Source organism: Chrysemys picta, chromosome 14, assembly GCF_011386835.1.
Source record: "Chrysemys picta bellii isolate R12L10 chromosome 14, ASM1138683v2, whole genome shotgun sequence".
In the NCBI taxonomy this organism is placed as follows: Eukaryota; Metazoa; Chordata; order Testudines; family Emydidae; genus Chrysemys; species Chrysemys picta.
The window spans coordinates 7,738,275-7,748,168 of NC_088804.1; the positions used below are offsets into that span (position 1 = coordinate 7,738,275).

Genomic DNA, 9,894 nt, shown 5'->3' on the forward strand with positions numbered 1-9,894 from the left:
TGCTTCATCTTGCACAGGTGACTGAAAATCACAAGTGCTTTCAGCCTGGGCATAAAGCTGATCAGGATTTGGGGCAGGACCAAATATTCTCTATAGAGTAATATTGCATTTCTGGGAGTGTTATGGGAGTTTTATGCTTTCTGGTGCTTGAGAGTTATCTGGGCTCTGAGAGGGACCAGCTATCTGCCTAGATGCCAGATGTTTCCATGTGAAAAGTCCTAGGTGTAAAGGTGGTTTCTCAAATGAATCTGGTCTCCATGTGGACATGGCAGCCAGTCAGGATTAAATAAAATATGTGGTTTGGATACTTTAGTTACAGGGGCCCAGTCAATTTAGAATCTAGTCAGTTTTAAAAAAGCTAAATGTAATTTCAGAGGCCTCTGAGTTCACATAACCATTGTTGATCTTATAACAATCACAATTTCTTCTATAAAACATATTTTCCATTATTGCTGTGTATGAGGCTCACAGAAATCGGAGTTTACTGTGCCAGGGAGCATTACTGGAGGGAAGAGGGGTACACTACATAGCAGATTTGTTTTCATAGATGGTGGCTCCCTAGTCCCACCCCCGACTGATTAGCATCTTATCCTAGGCCATAGGCTCTGTCCTTAGCCCCTCTAGCCCAGCCCCTAGACCAGTCAGCACCGGCTATCCCATCCCTTATCTGCTGACCCCTAAATCCAATCTCGTGGTGGGTGGAACACACCCACCCTTTCGGCACACTGACCAAAGGCTAGGACAGAAATGAAAGCAATCTCTGTCAACTGCCCATATTTCCCTCCATCCATCAGTTTTGATCTGGGGCCTTGTAGACCCATCTAGTGGTGCAAGCCAGTTGGGTTATTTATGCCTATGGGGAAGGATTCAGGAGCAGTTCTATGTAATTTACTTATCTGGCCCCCCATTATAATAGTATCTGAGCACCTCAGAGTCTTTACTCTATTTATCCTCACAACACCCCAGAGCAGGTAGTAGTTGAGAAACCTCTCAGTGAACCAACCACTTAACTACTGGCTGTTCAGTAGAGCCACTTGTGGGATAACTTTGTTTGATAGCCACATTTATGAAAACAAGTAACTGAGAGACCACATGGATTCTATGCCTTGTGAGAAATGTGGAGTTTGCTTCACTTCCATTGATAGTTAGGGCCCTGGAAACATCAGCAACTCTTCAGAGGAGGAGTGAAAGGCCAACCTTTTGTCCCAACCTTTGAGATTCCAGAACCAGATCAGGAGACGTGAGTGAGTGAGAATGATGCCTTCTCTCCTGGAGCAGGCCCAGAAACCGAGGAAGGGGAAACCCTGCCGTTGCCTGAACTGTTGGAAAGGGAGGCCACCTATGAGCATGTGGAGCTGCTATTAAACTAACCCGACATCAGGAGGTAGGGTGCTGAGCCGTAGGTAATCTGCGCATAAAACGTGTTTAAGTGTTTGGGGTGCCTGTGATTGGAGCCAGCTCTCGTAACACTAAACCAACGTAATTTATGAGAGTTCTCTATTCTAAATCTCTTAGTAGCTGAATCTTCTTTCCTACGGCATTTGAAAAGCAACAGGCTGCGATTATAATTAACTCTTTGAGATTTGAAAGCCATTCTAATGCTTCTGGAGTAGCGAGGCGGATCCCCCTTATCCACCACTGTAAGCGGGAATGGGGCAGTTGCCTGTGATGTGTCACGTAGTTTGTACCTCACCGCAGTCACAATTCGGTGATTATTTCATTTTCCATTTGTGGAGGATATCCACGCCTTCCATGCGTTGTCCGTGCTGCATGACAGCTCTTCAGGGGCCTTGGACCATCGGGACACCAACAGTCTTGCATACACAAATGGACTGGGCCAGTGCTGCTTTCGCTCAGACCTGATTCCTCAACAGGATACTATGGCCATGTCTTCACTTATTGGGGATCAACACTTCTGCGATCGATGCAGTGCGGGGTCGAAATAGTGGGTCTAGTGAAGACCCCTAACTCGACCACAGAGTGCACTCCAGTACTCCACCGGAACAAGAGGATAAGGTAAGTCGACGGGCGAGCATCTCCCCTTGACGCAATGTGGTGTAGACGCCACAGTAAGTTGACATAAGAATGACCATTCTGGGTCAGACCAAAGGTCCATCTAGCCCAATATCCTGTCTTCTGATAGTGGTCAATGCCAGGTGCCCCAGAGGGAATGAACAGAACAGACAATCATCAAGTGATCCATCCTCTGTTGCCCATTCCCAGCTTCTGGCAAACAGAGGCTAGGGACACCATTCCTGTCCATACTGGCTAATAGCCATTAATGGACCTATCCTCCAGGAACTTATCTTTTTGAACCCTGTTATAGTCTTGGCCTTCACAACATCCTGTGGGAAACAATTCCTCAGGTTGACTGTGCGTTGTGTGAATAAATACTTCCTTTTGTTTGTTTTAAACCTGCTGCATGTTAATTTAATTTGGTTCTTGTGTTATGAGGAATAAATAACACTTCCTTATTTACTTTCTCCACACCAGTCATGATTTTATAGACCTCTATCATATCCCCCCTTAGTCATCTCTTTTCCAAGTGAAAAGTCCCAGTCTTATCAATCTCTCCTCATATGGAAGCCATTCCATACCCCTAATCATTTTTATTGCCCTTTATTCACGTAGCGGGAGTAGCGTAACTTAGGTTGACTTTCCCCGGTAGTGTAGTCAAGGTCCAAGAGAGGGCAGTGCTAATTCTGCTGAGAAGGATAAATCTAACTTTAAAGAAGGCACTTGACATTGAGCTGAGCCCAGGTGCCAGACTGTAACTAAAATTGTATGTGCTTCCACATATGGCTGCATAAAACAATGAGTAAAGGGGAAGATGTTTGAGGACTGTGAAAGGTGTGTCATAGATGACCCAGGCCATGACTCTGTCAGCGGGACTTAAGATGATGTGAATCATGATGTCAGGAATATCTGTGCCAAGTTTTTTGCACAGAGAGTGTTTTCAGAGTGTTTATTGCACTGAGGTATAAGTTCTGACTAAGGCAATGGCAACTTGTATTTAACAATTATTTTTATTCAAGTAATACTGTAATCAGAGCCTGCCGTTGTCTGATCTGCCCCCTAGAGGCTGGAGCTCCACCTTCCTAGATGGAGGACAACCTTTTGTTCGCAGTCACACGCTACATTCTGACACACCAACAGCTGCTCCTCGTAGGATGTGCGTTTCAGAGTTTGTATTTAACTCTAACGTTTAACTCGAGGGCTGAATCCATGTAAATGCTCAATGCTGCATGTTGTCCATCTTCATTTAGTTGGGGATTGGTCCTGCTTTGAGCAGGAGGTTGGACTAGATGACCTCCTGAGGTCCTTTCCAACCCTGGTATTCTATGATTCATTGCCAGTAAATTACTAAACCTTCTTTCAGAAAAGCACTGTTTGTAAGAGAATTGAAAGGATTTGGTTAGAGCAATGGTTCTCAACCCACAGCCTAATTAGCATACAGCTACAGCCCATGTGACATCCTCAGGGCCGCACAGGTAGTATATATATTGTGTGGATGCAACCCACATAACACAGAGTGCTGCAGATGAGACCCACAATGGTAAATAGGTTGAGAACCACTGAGTTAGCGGCTGATAAAGGATAGCTCAGTGGTTTGAGCATTGGCCTGCTAAACTCAGTGTTGTGAGTTCAATCCTTGAGGGGGCCATTTAGGGAACTGGGGTTAAAAACAAATGAACAAAATTGGCTGGGGAGATTTGTCCTACTTTGAGCAGAGGGTTGGACTAGATGATCTCCTGAGGTCCCTTCCAACTCTGATATTCTATGAAAGGACCAAGCTGCAGGTGAAAAAGCAAAAGCTGGTGTTCAAATATTAGTTGAAAATGGCTGTATGAAGCATATGGGGGTGGGCATGGTTGGTTTATTTTGTATAGAGGCACTGTCAGGACCACGTGTCACGTGAACATCCCAGGGTGGGACATGCCCTGATATATTGATGGTATCCCAGCGGTTGTTTAAATGGTGTGCACCCTCCCTACAGCATGAAGAGCCTGTACAAAGTTAGACCCCAATGCTGCAATGCATGGGCCTGCGTGTGCAAGAACGGGGCCTTACAGAGAAATAAAATGGAGACTGGCTGCGTGTAAAATATTTCCGTGGAAGAATGCTTGATGATCAAAAAACGATACGTGGTTAAAGGCAACTAGTGTGAATAGTAATGGGTCAGCGTGTTTGCGTGTTACAATGTCGGTGCAGTATTTAAATAAAGCTGTTTTGGAGTGCTGAAGAGAGAATAAGAGCCCTGTTAAGGTGTTTTTGATTTGGTTTTTTAAAACTGTTCTACAGCAAAAGCTGAAATGCACGTCGCCAAAGCTGGTGTAAATAAAACCTTGTGTTTATAAATAAAACGCTATAGGTTTTTGTGTGTGCTGGTTAATGGCATGCTGTGCGTGTATTCCGGTTTTAAAAAGGTTACATCTGGCTTAAGCCATCGACCAAAGACGGGTTTGTAACGGGCTTGAATTTTCTAATAGAATGAGGATATCTGTATATTTATGTTGATAGTTTGAGAGGTTCAAATAAATAAATAAATACTGATGGGGTTGGGGGGTGAATAAACAGGAAAAAACACAGCAAACTAGATTGTTTGCTACCCTGGTGGCATTTTCTAGTCTGGGGTAAAATTTTCAAAAGCCTCTGTTGAAACTTGTGGTGTTTTCAAAAGTGACTTGAGCCAGGCTTACAATAGTAAGGTTTGCCGGTATAGACACTGATTACTCTGCCGAAAGAGTGCTTTTGTGCTGTGGTATAGATTATATCTGTTCTCCCAGTGAAATAAATTATACTGACAAAAGCACATTTGTGCCTTTGTGCAGGGCCGGCGCAACCCATTAGGCGACCTAGGCGGTCGCCTAGGGCACTACAATTTGGGGGGCATCGACCGCAGCGGTATTTCGGCAGCGGGACCTTCCGCCACCTCTGGGGGGGGGGGTGGCATTTCGGGGTGGGACCTTCCGCCGCCTAGGGCAGCAGAAAAGCTGGCGGTGCTCCTGCCTTTGTGACTACAATAATCATAGACATGTAGGGCTGAAAGGGATCTCGAGAGGTGGGAAAAGAGGTAACTAGTGAGGTGGCAAAGTTTGCATTAACTATCTTGAGTAATTTTGTATCATCTGCAGTGTTGTTGTAGCTGTGTCACTCCCAGGACGTTAGAGAGACACAGTGGGTGAGGTAATATCTTTTGTTGGACCAACTTCTGTTGGTGAGAGAGAGAAGTTTTCAACCTGAAGAAGAGCTTTGTGTAAGCTCGAAAGCTTGTGTGTCTCATCACCAGAAGTTGGTCCAATGAAAGATATTCCCTCATCCACCTTGTCTCTCAAGATAGTTAAGTCCAAAGCAGACTATGAAGAGTAACAACAGGAGCTCGCAAAACTGGGTGACTGGGCAACAAAATGGCAGAGGAAATTCAACGTTGATAAATGCAAAGTAATGCACTTCGGAAAACATCATCCAAACTCTACATACAAAAAGATGGGATCTAAATTAGCTGCTACACTCAAGAAAGAGATCTTGGAGTCATTGCGGATAGTTCTCTGAAAACATCCGCTCAATGTGCGGCAGCTGTCAAAGCTAACAATGTTAGGAACCATTAGGAAAGAGAGAGATAATAAGACAGTAAATATCACCGTGCCGCTATATAAATCCATGGTATACCCACACCTTGCATACTGTGGGCAGGTCTGGCTGCCCCATCTCAAAAAAGATCTATTTGAAGTGGAAAAGGTACAGAGGCAACAAGAATTATTAAGGGTTTGTAACTGCATATGAGGAGAGATTAAAAAGACAGGGACCATTCAGTTTGGAAAAGAGATGACTAAGGGGCTCTGAAAGTAGTCGCCCTGGAGCTTCCTACAGTCGGAGGAGGTTCCCAGAGGTGAAGATGGGTCTGATCTCCCCAGCTGGGGGCTCCTAGCTGCTAGTCCTAGCTGGGCTGGGGAGGGACAGGACTTCCTCTTTACCTGCATGGCTGCTCTCGGGGGGGGGGAGGGAGATCAGGCCCACCTCCAAGTACCTTTTGGGTTGGGACTCCGACGGTTACAACATCCTGAAATTTCAGATGTAAACATCTGAAAATATGAAATTGACTAATTAAAAACCCTCGAGCCATGAAATTGCTCAGAATGGACTGTGACTTTGGTAGGACCCTCTGATGGGGCATGTGCCCCACACTGGGCTCTAAGGAGTTAATAGAGCCCTAGGGAGCCTATCCCCATTTTTCTAACCTTTCCTCATAGGTCAAGTTTTCTAAACCTTTTATCAGCGTTGTTGCTCTCCCCCATTCTCTATCCCATTTGTCCACATCTTTCCTAAAGTATGGTGTCTAAAAGTGGATGCAGGTTTTGCATTTGTTCTTATAGCAGGGTCTGGCGCCGTTTTGAGATGGTGTGTCCTGGTCTGTGGAGAGATTACTTCGGATGATGAGGTTGTGGACTTGTTTGAAGGTCAGAAGTGGGTCCAGGAAAGATTTTTTTCAGAATGGGGTCCCTGTCAAGTATGGATTGTAGTCTGAAGATACCCTGTATGGGTTCCGGGGTGGTAGGTGACAACTAGTGGTGTGCTGTCAGAGGGGGGTTCTCTCTGGGTATTTGGGAGTCCCATTCCATGATGTGATCTACCTCTCTAGTGGAGTGTCCTTGCTTGTGAAGGAGGTTTTGGGTGTATTAAGGTGTATATTCCGGACTTTCTCCTCAGAGCATATTCTGTGGTATCTGAGTGCCTGGCCATAGATAACAGATTTTCTTTGGTTGTTTGTGGTGGTTACTGGGTTTATGAAGGTAGGTGTGGTGATCTGTGGGTTTCTTGTCTAGGGTTGTCTGTAGGGTTCCACTGTGAAGCTGATGGTGGTGTCCAGGAAGTTGATGCTAGTGTGGGAATGTTCCAGAGAGAATTTAGTAGACTGGTGGTGGTGGTTGAAGTTGTGGTGAAGAATCTGAGGGAGTTTGTCATCTGTCCAGAGGATGAAAATATCATTGATGTATCTCAGGTATATCATTGGTTTTGTGGCGCATTTGCCCAGAAATTCTTCAAGGTAGCCCATGAAGAGGCTGGCATATTGGGGAGCCATCCTAATACCCATGGTTGTTCCCGTGGTTTGGACAAAGTGTTTGAATGTAAAATTGCTATGGGTGAGGATGAAATGGATGAGTTCAGCGATGTGTTTGGGGTGGGATATCTGAGGGTTGTTCATTGTCGTGTAAATATTTGAGGCAGCTTTGCTGTCATTTTGAGGGATGTTGGTGTTTAGGGAAGTGGCATCCATGGTGGCGAGGATGGTGTTTTGAAGGAGGCTGTTACTCCACAATATTAAGTCATTTGTGTCCTGGAAGCACCTGGCCTGGTAAGTGGTTTGAGGATGGTTTCTATGAATCCCAATATTCCTTCTGTAAGAGTGCTGTGGCCGAATATGATGTCTGCCTAGGTTCCCTTGTTTGTGTATCTTGGGGAACATGTAGAAAATCCCTGGAGGAGGTTTGTGTGGGATGAGTTTGTAGAGTTTCTCTTGGAGTGGTTTGGGGAAAGATTTGATGATATCCTTAAATTCTTGGACAAACTGGAGTTCTTTGTAGTAGGTGATGTCAGAGAGTTGTCGATTGGCCTCATTAACATATGCATCATGGTTGAGGACTATCATAGTGCCCCGTATGTCTGCTGGTTTGATCACTATCTGGTGGTTAGATTTCAGGGACTGTACCGCCATCCTTTTAGTGGTGGAGAGATTGGGGTGATGTGATTTTTGTTGTTGTTGTTGAGGATTTCAGTCAATTTTTTCCCCTCAAGCAATCAATGTAATGATCAAGAGTGTGGTTTCATCTTCACTTTGGTGTCTGATTAGATCAGGGGTGGACAAACTTTGTAGCCCGAGGGCCACATCTGGGTATGGAAATTGTATGGCGGGCCATGAATGCTCACAGGTGGTTGGGGTGCGGGGGGGAGGGTCTCCAGATGGAGGTGTGCGGGCTCTGGGATGGGGCTGGGGATGAGGAGTTTGGGGTGCAGGAGGGGGCTCCAGGCTGGGACTGAGGGGTTCAGAGGGTGGGAGGGGCATCAGGGCTGGGGCAGGGAGTTGGGACACAGGAGGAGCTCCGAGGTGTAGGCTCTGGGTGACGCTTATCTCAAGCAGCTCCCGGAAGCAACAGCATGTCCCCCTTTGGCTCCTACGCAGAGGCGTGGCCAGCGGCTCTTGCGCTGCCCAGTCCGCAGGCACCGCCCCTGCAGCTCTCATTGGCCGCAGTTCCCGGCCAATGGGAGCTGTGGGGGCGGCGCTTGGGGCAGGGGCAGCGCGTGAAGACCCCTGGCTGGCCCTAAACGTAGGAGCTGGAGGGGGGACATGCCAGTGCTTCCAGGAGCCACGTGGAGCAGTCCCTGACCCTGCTCGTCAGCTGGAGCACAGGAGTGGGGCAAGCCCCAGACCCCATTCCCCAGCGGGAGCTCAAGGCCTGGATTAAATCAGCTGGTGGGCTGAATGTGGCCTGTGGGCCGTAGTTTGCCCACCCCTGGATTAGATGATTCTTTTTTCTTATGATTGTCAGTGGTAATTGTGAGTGGTGTCGTCTTTGTTGTGAAATAATTACTTGAGGCAGGGTCGGTGGAAGGATTCTTTTCGCTCTTCACGAGTTAGTATGGTACCTGATCTCTGTGGTGGGCAGAAGTTGAGTCTGTGATGCTCTATACCTCCAGGAGTGCCCTGTAACCCCCCTATTCAGTATTTATATATAATTGTGATATTTCATATAAAGCATGCCATGTAAGGTATCACGGGAAAGGTTACAATCTACTGAAAGCCATTGTTCTATCTAAATATGTATATCATTAATACATATGAAGTTATGAGATTGTGTAGTATGGTTGTCACTAAAATATGCTGTGAATTGGGGAATCTGGAGTATTGTGTCCAGTTTTGGGCCCCCCACTACAGAAGGGATGTGGACAAATTGGAGAGAGTCCGGGGGAAGGTAATGAAAATGATTAGAGAGCTGTGGGAGAGGAGAGGCTGAGGGAACTGGGCTTGTTTAGTCTGCAGAAGAGAAGAGTGAGGGGGGATTTGATAGCAGCCTTCAACTACCTGAAAGGGGGTTCCAAAGAGGATGGAGCTCGGCTGTTCTCAGTGGTGGCAGATGACAGAACAAGGAGCAATGGTCTCAAGTTGCAGTGGGAGAGGTCGAGGTTGGATATTAGGAAACACTATTTCACTAGGAGGGTGGTGAAGCACTGGAATGGGTTATCTAGGGAGGTGCTGGAATCTCCTTCATTAGAGGTTTTTAAGGCCCGGCTTGACAAAGCCCTGGCTGGGATGATTTAGTTGGTGTTGGTCCTGCTTTGAGCAGGGGGTTGGACTAGATGACCTCCTGAGGTCCCTTCCAACCCTGATATTCTGTGATTCTATGATCGCCCAGATATTAGATTCTCAGAGCCAAGAACAAGGGAGCTAACCAATGCCCAGGCGGGTGTCAAACAACCATCAACAGCCATCGTCCAGCAAGGGAGTTACAATTCAATGACTCACTTGGACAAGGCCACACCGGGGGAATTGCTCAAGCTTGCCTGGTGACTCAGCAATGCCCACCAGACATGCCAGGACTTATGTTCTCCAAGCACATGGACTAAGGGTATAAAACAGAACACAGTGGCCCCATGCTTGGTCCTTTCTCTTGTCTCCCACCTACGCTGAAGGCAACAAGAATGCTGGAGCTGAAGAGACTGATCCTGAGGCGAAGAGGGAAAGCCTGCATATGAAAGACTAATATCCAGTGGGGTGAGAAAAACTGCTTAATCTAGCTATTGCCCAATCTATAGGTTGAGAGTTTAGATTGTGTGCTTATATTTTACTTTTTTTTGGTAACCACTGTGACTTTTTACCTAGCAGTTGTAAGTGATTAT

General features: G+C 46.4%; 1 protein-coding gene across 1 annotated transcript in view; it reads left to right on the plus strand.

Moving 5' to 3' along the window:
* The first annotated feature begins 5,038 nt into the window (after positions 1 to 5,038).
* The window catches only part of LOC135975559 (polymeric immunoglobulin receptor-like), a 92,813-nt gene continuing 87,957 nt past the window's right edge, over positions 5,039 to 9,894 (plus strand). The window contains exon 1 of the mRNA XM_065566876.1: positions 5,039 to 9,769. The gene's annotated coding sequence lies outside the window, so the exon portion shown is untranslated. The remainder of the gene's footprint in view (positions 9,770 to 9,894) is intronic.